Below are 9,657 nucleotides of genomic sequence, written 5' to 3'. Positions count from 1 at the left end.
AAACACACCAAAAATTAAGTTAAAAGTCGTGATGTTGATGGGTATTCTTGTAAGTCAGGTCAGGTATCCTGGGAAATAGACTCTGAGATGCACATTTGCACACAGGGAGTTTGTGGGGAGTTCTCTTGGGATCAATACCTACGGGGGAGTGATGGAAGTAGGACTGGGCAAAGGGCAAAGTGGAACTGTGGTGCAGTCTCACGAAGGCTTAGACGATCCTGATCCCACAGGGAGCTCTGGAACTGAGTTGTCCTGAATTGAGGAAAGGAGGTTGACTTTTATTCCCCACACTGACCAGTCAGTGGATGTGGGCAGCTTCCAGGAAGGGGGCATGACCTGGGTGAAGGCAAGTTCTAGAGAGAGACTCAGCTGTGAGCTGTCAGCTACCTACGTGCCCAGCTTCTGGGAGAATGGGTGCATCGTTTCTGAAATGAATAAGATGGTTGGCACCCCACAGCATCTGTTACGCTGATATATAGATCAGAAAAAAGAGTAGTAATCATATTATATAAAGAACTTTTACCTCTCAATAAGAACAAGACATAGTACCCAACAGAGCACTTTGCAGAAGATATAAACAGGAAATTTGCAGAAGAAATAAAAATGGTCAATACACCTTAGTAATGATCAGGGAACTACAAATCAAAACAAGATGTAATTTTTTAACGATCAGATTGTGAAAAATTAGAGAGCTTAACAAATTTTGGCAAAAGTCTAGAAAATAGATATTTTATATACTGCTGGTATGAGTGGAAGAAATGGTGATGCCAGTTCTACCCAGAGATATACTTCTCAATATCTGCAATAACATTACTACCTGTGTGTAAGGAGGCATTGCTTGTACTAGAAAAGCAATGGAAACAACCTAAAAGTCCATCAATTGGAGAAAACTAAATAATCTTTGGTATAATCACACAATGAAGTAGTACATTTGTATTTGGGGTAATTAGTCCAAAAAGATGATTATACACACACACACACACACACACACACACACACATATTTATATAAATTGATGAGTTGCAGAATGATGAATATGTGCAGGTGATAAGATTTATATTTAAAAATTACACACATCTAACATGATACCATATATTTTCTATGGGTACATATATAAGTATGTAACAGTACAGAAAAAGGTCAAAAACTATATACAATGAACACACAAGAGAGGTTGCCCTTGAGAAGAATTATGGGAAATAATATTTCAATTAAAAAAAGAATATTTTCATATTTTACTTGGAAATTAAAAATTAGTAGTTTCAGCAGATGCTGTTGGCTACCACTATCACCATGGCCCTGATTAACCTACTGCAGTGTTCTCAACCCTAGCTGTATTTTAAAATATATAAAATGCCTTGGGACTTCCCTGGTGGCGCAGTGGTTGAGAATCCACCTGCCAATGCAGGGGACACGGGTTCCAGCCCTGGTCCGGGAAGATCCCACATGCCGTGGAGCAACTAAGCCCGTGTGCCACAACTACTGAACCTGAGTGCCACAACTACTGAAGCCCGCACGCCTAGAGCCCGAGCTCTGCAACAAGAGAATCCACCGCAATGAGAAGCCCGCGCACCACGCTGAAGAGTAGACCCCGCTTGCAGTAACTACAGAAAGCCTGCGCGCAGCAGTGAAGACCCAACAATGAAGACCCAATGCAGCGAAAAATAAATAAATACATTTATTAAAAAATATATATATATAAAATGCCAATGCCTAGGTCTTACCTCAGATTCATGTTTAATTATTCTGTTCTTGGGCAAAGTTTTGGAAAGTCCTGGATGATTTTAATGTGCAGCTGGGGCTGTGAACTGCTGATCCAAGACAATCAGGGTGAGCATATTTCCCTTGCAAGTGATTGGTTATGGAAAAAGCATGTGCCTCAATCATGGGGTATGGAAGCTTCTGGGAGAGGGCTTCCTCACTGACTAAAAAGTGAGGCACAGGAAGAAATTTTCTGTCTTCTTCTGTTGGACATTGTCATGGCTGAATATGACATCTGAATCTACCACAATTATCTTGAGTCATGAGTGGAGCTGAGCTGGCCCAAAGACCAAACTCACGTGCTGAAGATGGTAGAGGGAAAGATAGAAATAACCTGGGTCGCTGACGATAAAGCAGTGAGTCACCGAATTAGCCAAGACTGGATTGCCCTCCCTTAAGACTTGTTACATAACATGATAAATGGTCCTTATTGCTGAAGTCTATGTCCTAACTGACACAACAGTATTATGTTGAGCCATATAAAATTGCTGATATCTTACCATTTTTTAAACCTACTTTTTTCCATCATCACTGCGGATCCAAGGCAGATGTCTTCCTGACCTACTTTCATCACCTTCAATTTCCTTATCTGTTTCATTATATTTTTCTCCACCCCAAAGATCTGTCATCTTTCATTAATTTCAGTATCCACAGTGATAACTGATCTAACATCCTAGTACAGAGTCTTATAGCTCTGCTATTCATTCACAGGTATTCACCCAAATTTTAATCTATATGTGCAATCTATTTTTTCTACATATGGATATATGATATCTCTTAGCCAAAACAATCAGCTGAGAAGATCAGAAAACATGTTGTACAACTTGTTCTGATAGAAGGTAGATTAACTGCTGTAACAAACAATGCTAAATTTTAGTGGCTTAATGCAAAAAAGTTTATTTCTTGCTCTTGTCATAGTCCAATGGAGGGAGCGGAGTGGGAAGGTAGCTCTGCTTCACATGGCTTTCAGCTCAATAAAATCACTGATTACATGGTTTTAATCACCCAATATTTTGTGTTCTAATGGCAGTAGTTATGTAACTAAAGGATTAAAAAAAATACAAAATGTACTTGTATTCAAAGTATATGCAATTTAAATATATTTTCATAAAAATATAAATTAAAGAAATAAAAAAAATTTTTAATGTATTTATTTTTCTTCTAAAATATTTAAATTATCTATCAAAATTAAAAGGCAAAATATAAAACATTATAGAGATGAATATCAACATTTTAAATCAAAATTATTTAAATAAACTAATTTTTTTTAGTTTTAAAATTTAATCATCTCTATGAATTTTTATAAAAATAAAACTATTCATGATTCTAGTGTTCAATGTCCCTTTAACCGCCAATGTAAACAATGGATATCATACTTCATGCATGTTTCCTCTACACCTACATGTCTATCAATTTAAATGTAATATAAATTAATTATTTTGTAGCCTCCATTATACGTGTTGCAAACGCACACATATTGAAATATGGAGAGACAAGAAAATAGACACTCAGCACTACTACGTGAAAATGATGCTCATTTTAATGCAAGTCTCCATTACGATCATGCTGAGAAAGAATTTGACAAGTTAATTAATTGTCTTTTCCCCAACTGCTTCCTCTCTTCAAATTCTGCCTGCACTCAGAAGCAGCTGCACAATCTACACACCTTGAGAGCATTTGGATGCAGTCAAGGTGTGTTCCCCTGGGGCTTAAACAGTGTTAGTCATGGGAGCCAATGTCCAGGGTATCACGTTGTATTATGTCAGAACTGAGCACCAGAGCCTAAGTAAAAGAGATCTCCGCATATTCTTAAATATATTTACTATTCTCTAGCACTAGTATTTGAAAGTGTCCTGCACGTCCACTCAGACTCAGTTCCCTGATCTCCTCAGCATTGACCTTTTCCTCCACCTCTCTTCATCTCCCGTTCCCATGACAGGGACCATACCTGGGTACTTTGTCATCACATGAACTTGCTGTTTCTCAGATATCTTAACTCCCAACATCCCACTCCAACCACAACCTTCTGCTCCCCCAGTTTTCTCTCTTGTCAATTCCCTGTGCCATTATCATCCCATCTAGCAAAGGCTAGAAGAATCCAACTCTCTGATTTCTACACGCCAAGAGTGCTGCTGGAGAAAATCACTCAACCTGGCAGACTTGGAGCCACTATCAATCACTGGTCCTCAGTGTCAACTGGGCTTTCAGTGCTGCCTGATCACCTGTTCTTCTACAGTCAAGGATGGATCCAAGGAAGCTTATACAATTCATGGGATCATCTTTAAAAGAATAATACACAATTACAGTTACAAAATTGGACATTGATTTAGAATGAAGAAACCCACCACCCCCAACCAAAAGTAATTAGAGCCATGGGAATTTAAGATCTTCTGAGATCTCTTTAGGTAATTTGACAGCAATGCTTGCATAAAAATGCCTTCAGAAAGCAACTTGGCTCCCCCCCCCCCCCCACCTAGAATACAACTTCCAGCAACTCCCTTAACTCACAGGGGCCCAAGTAAGCTTCAAAAACTTCATAGTGAAAATGCCTCTTAGGTTACAATATGGAGAGGTTCACGTCCTCTCCATATTCTCAAGCCACTCCACCCAACAGCTCCCTTGAACTATTAACAGTTGATTTCTCCTCTGATTTCATGGAGAACTGGGAAGCCATCAGTCTTAACTCCCTCAACTTTCTGCTACAAAACCAGCAAACTTGTCTATATCCCACTCATATTTTCTTCCTTGGCTCTTTCCACAGTGGAAGAGGTGTCACTCCATCCATGAAGATTGTTTAATCTTCATGTTGAGAATTTCTCTTAACATTTGTCTCCTTCTTTCATCAAAGATGAAGTTCATGTTTCTATTTGTTGCCCTCCTTGGCTCTTTGGGGGTGGTTTACAAGTAGAGCCATATGGAACCTGGAGACCCACACTTGCTCCCTTGGCTTCTGTGACCTGCATTCTTCTGGTTCTCCTCCTCCTTCTGGGACTTCTTTGCAGGTTCTTCTTCCTCTATTTGCCCCTTAAATTGTAGATACCCTCACGCCACCATTAGATCATTCATTTATTAAAAAACACACACACACACTTTGTGCCAGGATTGTTGCAAGCATGGGCCGTAGGAAGTGAGCCAGAGAGATCCTGTTTCGGCCCTCACTACAAGGACATGTGGCAGAAATGCCCATGCTAGTCTGGGATGGAGGGAAGAGATCTAAGGAGACGTCCTAAACCAAGTAGCATACGCTTAACAAGACTTGTTCACTAGGTGAAGAGAAGGTAAAAAGTGGTCCAGGCAGCAGGCTCAGAGGGGGCAAAGCATATATCACATCTGAGAAGCTGAAGGAAGGGAGTTGGGGGTGGAAGGTGAGAAATGAGAGGTAGGTAGGGATCCAGTAAGGAGGGGCCTTATGAGCCCTGGTGAGAATTTGGATTTTATTATTATTATTATTATATACATATATTTTTGGCCACACCACATGGCATGCAGGATCTTCCCTGACCAAGGATGGAACCCACGCCCCCTGTGTTGGGAGCTTGGAGTCTTAACCACTGGACTGCCAAGGAAGTCCAAATTTGGACTTTATTTTGAGGGCTACAGGAAGCCTCAACTACTACCCAAACTTGGTAACATCTCTGCTTCTACTTTTCCCCCTGACAAACCTGTGCTCCATTCTGCAGCCAAAGTGACCTTAAAATTTGTCACGTCACGTCACTCTCTTGCTTAGAACATTTTGGTGTCCTTCTATTATCCAATGGGTTAAATCCCAAACTCCTTAACAAGCTTACGAGACCCTACATGACCTGGTCACAGCACGCTGACCAGGCTCCAGCCTGATGCGATTTCTTTGATTTCTCTCAGTTAGATACTCTGTTGTCTCTGGACCCCTTTCTCCTGCTACTTGTATCCTGAGCATCATGTCTGCTGGGAAGCCTTCATTGGCCTCCCTCCAGTCTGTATTCAGTACTCCTTCCATGAGCTCTCATTTACACCCTGGACAACCTCTCAATATTTAATATATGAGACAATAGCAAGTGACCGGGCATCTTCTATGACTCTGTAAACTCCAGCATACAGCTCACAATATAACCTTAATATTTGTTGAATAAATAAGTGAACAAAAATTAAAATAGGGGATGTAGTCAATGTCTTCTACGATCACTTCTAGCTCTAAAAAGTACATAGTTCTTTGTAGGTGCTGTCTGATGCAGGTGACTTAGGAACAGTTCAATAATTTACTTTTAAAAAGATAGTGGGAGTCAAATTTCTATTCATTGAGCTCCTATTTCCATTAAACTGGTGTAACTACTATATTGGATTTTTTCCCTCAGCTTAAAGGTTCTTAAAATATCAACACAGAAATAAAAAGAATCTTCTCAGCTTTTCTTTAAATATGTTCAATCTTGCCCATTTTCCCTACAAGCAAAGAATGTTTTTCTCTCTAAGGAAATGACTTCTATACTGGTAGTTTCCTTAAATGAACTATTTCCATTAGTTCAATCCAATTAAAAAATTCAGCTGAAGTTTACTGACAGCCCATCATGTGCCAGGCTCAGTCCTGGGGATATAAATAAGGCATTTGAACTTATAGTCATTTGACCAGCTTACAACCTGGAAAAAGACTCTTGAACAGATAACTTAAAAAATGTTTCACTTTCTCAACTATTTCTGGTTCAGGACATGCTATATTCTTTACAGTTTAATTCAAAAATCTTTATTTACTAGTAAATAATGTGCAAGTAATTTGTGGGTGAACTCAAAGGTGAGCAAGAGATGATCCTTGCCTTTGAGGAGCTTATGGTCTATGAGGGAACAAAAGGACAAGTAAAAAAATGACTGTCAGGAAGGCAGAATAGGGGAGTTTTAAGAGACACAGAAGGGTTAAAGGAGTAAGAGTCCACATCCATGGGGCGGGAGCAGAGAAGGAAGCGGGGAAGCAGAAAACAAAAATGTTCTCAGCAGAAGTGCCTTTTGAAAAGGGCCCTGAAGTACTGATAGAATTGATGTAGGTGCCTTATGTAAATGGAATCATATATTATTTGTCCTTTTGTATCTGGCTTCACTTAGCATAATGAAAAGACAATTTTTATGTAATCAAATGTGTTGCTCATGAGTTTTTAAAATACACTGTAACAGGGCTTCCGTGGTGGCACAGTGATTAAGAATCCACCTGCCAACGAAGGGGACACAGGTTCCAGCCCTGGTCTGGGAAGATCCCACATGCCGCGGAGCAACTATGCCCATGCGCCACAACTACCGAGCCTGAGCTCTAGAGCCTTCAGGCCACAACTACTGAAGCCCGTGCGCCTAGAGCCCGTGCTCCACAAGAAAAGTCACTGCAGTGAGAAGCCCGCGCACCGCAACGAAGAGTAGCCCCTGCTCGCTGCAACTAGAGAAAGCCTGCGCGCAGCAACGAAGACCCAATGCAGCCCAAAAAAATAAATAATAAATAAAATAAATAACTAAAATACACTGTAACAAAAATAAAAGGACCATCAAAACCTAGAAAAACATGTTTGCAACATATATGACAAACAAAGGTCAAATGCATTACGGTGGTTACCAGGGGCTGGGGACAGTGGGGGGACGGATAGAGAGTTAGTGCTTAATGGGTACAGAATTTCAGTTTGGGAAGATGAAAAAGTTCTGGAGAGGGACAGTGGTGATGGTTGCACAACAATGTGAATGTATTTAATGCCACTGAACTGTACACTTAAAAATGGTTAAAATGGTAAATTTTTTTGTTGTTGTCGTTATGGGCATTTTAACCACAATAATGACAATTAAATGTTTCAAGGATCCTTGGGTTTGTATCTGCTTAGAAAGACTTCCCACGCCTGAAGATGATAGAGTTGTTTATTCTTCTAGAAGTATTGTTTGTTAATATGGAGTTGGTAGGAGAACCAACTTTTGCATAGGTGTTTGAGGTGAAGAAAAGAGGCTTCTGCAACAGTCAGGGGAGAAAGTGACAAGGACCTGAAGTAAGGTGATGCAGTGGAAGGGCCAGTGTCTTCCGACTGGGAAAGTAGGATGAAAGGATTTGGCTTTCAACTGGATATATGCATGGAAGGTACTTGAATGTTTGTTGATCGAGAAGGGAACAGAAAGTCAATACAGAGAACACCTGAGGTTTCTAACCCAGGCAGCATGCACAATAGTAATAATAACATTAATTGATTGATACTAATATTCACTGACACAGGAAGATTAGGTTTGTGGGTGGAATAGGATGTGTTCCATTTTGAACATGCTACTATTTTTAGAGGCAGGCAGGTCAGCCATCTGGGTGAGTTCCAGAAAGCAATCAAAAGGTGGATCTGCTGTGGAAAAACATTAAGGGGGAGAAATTTGACTTGGAACCCAGCCAATCAAGATGATTGCTGAAGTTATGGGATTGTATGGGAGAGTATAAGAGTGTCAAGAGAGAATGGATAAGACCTTGAAGAATTTTAGCCCTTCAGTGGGATGAAGAGGAAGTATAGCCAGAGCAGCAAATAATCTGTAGAAAAGGTACTTGAAAGGGGCTTGACGAAAGGGTTTTAACAACAGAAGACTGGAGGGTTGGGGTAGCGGAGGTGGTTAAAGAGTTCCAAGCAGAAATAAGAATGTGAAGAAATAGCGAGCAGGAAAGCGCTCCACCAAAGAAGCCCTTCAGTAAACCAGATGTTGAATAAATTTGTTGTAGAATCGGAGGTTTCAAGGATGGGTTAGTCAACATCATTACTGTGGAAGAGAAGATGATGGCCAAGAACAGGCCATTTCCCTCAGGGTAACTGTGACTATTGACATTTGGTTGCTTGAGCATGAAAAGTCTGACAGCATTTGATCTACTTCACTTAAGCTCCAGCCAAAGATATCCGGTAAATTTGGAATGTCTCAGGTTTCTAAACATAGTCAGCGTCCTCTATCCTAGGGTTAGGTTGGGTGTTCCAATTTCCTTTGTTGTGACGCATCTTTGTGCCAGATCCCAAACAGGTGGTTTCCAGTCTACCTTCATCATTACTTTTTGTTTGTTGTGTTTGTTTTTGAAGTTTTTTTTTGTTTTTTTTTTTTTTTTTTGCTGTACGTGGGCCTCTCACTGCTGCGGCCTCTCCCGTTGCGGAGCACAGGCTCCGGATGCGCAGGCTCAGCGGCCATGGCGCACGGGCCCAGCCACTCCGCGGCATGTGGGATCTTCCCGGACCGGGGCACGAACCCGTGTCCCCTGCATCAGCAGGCGGACTCTCAACCACTGAGCCACCAGGGAAGCTCTGTTTCTGAAGCTTTGTTAATTTTTTTAAATGAGAAATTGGATGAGATCATGTTTCCAGGGAAAGGTGATAATGGCAGCAATGTTACTGTCCATGGTTCAAGTATCATACTGCACATGTGTGCTGTCAGAGGGTGGCAAGAAAACTATCTAAGCCCAACTTGAGTTCTACTTTCCCCAAAGACCCTACACCTGGTTTCAGAGTCACAGTTTGGTTGCTATTAAAAAGATACGTAGAATTAACAGCTTGAAAAAAACTTCAGAGTTCCATTTTTCATTCTCAGCCTGGCAAAGATATACAAAGTTTGATAACTGTGGGAAAGCAGGCACTTGTCCTACAGTGCTGGTGGGAGAGTGAATTGCCACGACCTCTTTGGAAGGCAACTGACAATATTTACCAAATGCACATATCCTCTGACCCAGGGTATTCGAGACAAGACGATTCCCTGCAGCATAATCTGTTGTGGCAAAGATGGCAACAACCTAAAATGTCCATCAACAGAGACTGGTTAAATAATTATGGTGTGTCTTCACCACGAAATACCTTAGGCGTTACTGCTTCTTTATGCATAAAATAGCTCTGGAACTATACGTTAGAAACTGGTCACCCTGGTGGCCTCTGGGAGGGGACTGGGCTAAAGGGACAG

Source organism: Pseudorca crassidens, chromosome 1 (assembly GCF_039906515.1).
Source record: "Pseudorca crassidens isolate mPseCra1 chromosome 1, mPseCra1.hap1, whole genome shotgun sequence".
In the NCBI taxonomy this organism is placed as follows: domain Eukaryota; kingdom Metazoa; phylum Chordata; class Mammalia; order Artiodactyla; family Delphinidae; genus Pseudorca; species Pseudorca crassidens.
The sequence above is the reverse complement of the archived record's forward strand: the minus strand, read 5'-3'. Positions refer to the sequence as shown.